General features: G+C 42.9%; 1 protein-coding gene across 1 annotated transcript in view; it reads left to right on the top strand.

Annotated features, from left to right (window-relative positions):
- ZFPM2 (zinc finger protein, FOG family member 2) overlaps positions 1–1,751 on the top strand; it is a 478,247-nt gene that overhangs the window by 245,357 nt on the left and 231,139 nt on the right. The window lies entirely within an intron of this gene.

Below are 1,751 nucleotides of genomic sequence, written 5' to 3'. Positions count from 1 at the left end.
GCCCACATACCACAAAAAAAAAAAAAAAAAAAAAAAAAAAGAGTGAGAATGAGTGATCAGCATCATAATTTTTCTTGTTAACATTTTTGTAAAAATTCTGAGATCAGAAAGTCTACCTCTAGGAATGATTGTACGGACAACTGATTGATTAGATGTTTTAAAAAGTTATGGAAAGATGGAATATTTGGTTACATTTAAACTTCATTTCTTAATTGAATGTTAGCTTCCTATTGCAGCTGTAGCAAATTACCACAAACTGTGGCTTAAAACAACCCAAATTCATCATCTTGTAGTCTGAAAGGAATCTCTCTGGGCTAAAATCAAAGTGTCTTCAGGGCTGAGTTTCTTCCTGGAGCTTCTAGGGGGGAATCTGTTTTCTTTGCTTTTCTATCTTCTAAAGGTTGTCCACAACCTTTGGCTTCCGACCCCCTTCCATCTTCAAAACCAGCAATGGCTGAGAGAGTCTTTCTCATACCTTTATTCTGACTCTTGTGTCTTCCCCTTCCACATTCAAGAACGCTTGTGATTACATTGGGCCCACCTGGGTAATCTAGGGTACTCTTGCAACTTTAATTCCATCCGCTTTCTTAATTCCATTTTGCCTTGTAACATTCACAAATTCCAGGGATCAGGACATTAGGACTTCTCCTATTATAAGTAACAATACAAGTGATAAAACTTGGGGATAAAAACGTTTTATATTCTTTAGGAGATCTAGAAGTTATTTATATGAATGGAAGTCCTTCTCTCTAAATGCCATTTTTGTAGGAAGAGTTTCATGCCTGCTAAATATCTCCATCTACACTGGGGGTCGGGGGGTGGGGGGAGACATAAAAACTCCCAGGGGGGTTTTGACAAGTGTGCTCAACTCAGCAACATTGCTTTCCTTTTTCAATTGATTACATGAAAGAAATTTCTTCTTCAAGCTATTACATGAAAGAAACTGGTATGTGTGGATTTTTTCCGTGTGGGTGAGACAGAGGTCATTGATTTAGCTAAAAGTAATGATTGGAATAAATAAGAAACATTTGTGTCATCAAACTTTCAAACAACATAAGAGGTTCTAGGGGTGTGCTTTTTACTTCCTAAATCCATGTGTTTAATCCATAAAAGGATGAAGCAGGGCTTCCCTGGTGGCGCAGTGGTTGCGCGTCCGCCTGCCGATGCAGGGGAACCGGGTTCGCGCCCCGGTCTGGGAGGATCCCACATGCCGCGGAGCGGCTGGGCCCGTGACCCATGGCCGCTGGGCCTGCGCGTCCGGAGCCTGTGCTCCGCAACGGGAGAGGCCGCAGCAGAGGGAGGCCCGCATACCACAAAAAAAAAAAAAAAAAAAAAAAAAAAGGATGAAGCAGGAGACTGTGCATGTGTTTAAGAACCAAACAAGTTGATAGACCAGGCTAAGTATTTAATAATCTGGACAGTTTAATTTGTGGTGGTCCAGTGCACCTACTTCAGAAAGGGTTTGAGAAGTGGCTTCACAAACACTGCAGACCTTAGTTGGTTGAGTTGTATTAGTGGACTGTTCTACTGATAACTTTGATAGAGTAATATTAGCTATTATACGGCTTTATCAAGCAAAGGCAAGAGGAAGGTTGTGTCAACATCAAAGGTTGAATTAAATGCTATTCAAAACCCATTTTGGGCTTCCCTGGTGGCGCAGTGGTTGCGCGTCCGCCTGCCGATGCAGGGGAACCGGGTTCGCGCCCCGGTCTGGGAGGATCCCACATGCCGCGGAGCGGCTGGGCCCGTGA

The sequence above is a fragment of the Physeter macrocephalus genome, chromosome 15, assembly GCF_002837175.3.
Source record: "Physeter macrocephalus isolate SW-GA chromosome 15, ASM283717v5, whole genome shotgun sequence".
NCBI classification, from domain to species: domain Eukaryota; kingdom Metazoa; phylum Chordata; class Mammalia; order Artiodactyla; family Physeteridae; genus Physeter; species Physeter macrocephalus.
Note: the sequence above shows the minus strand (reverse complement) of the source record. Positions and strands in the feature narration are given on the sequence as shown.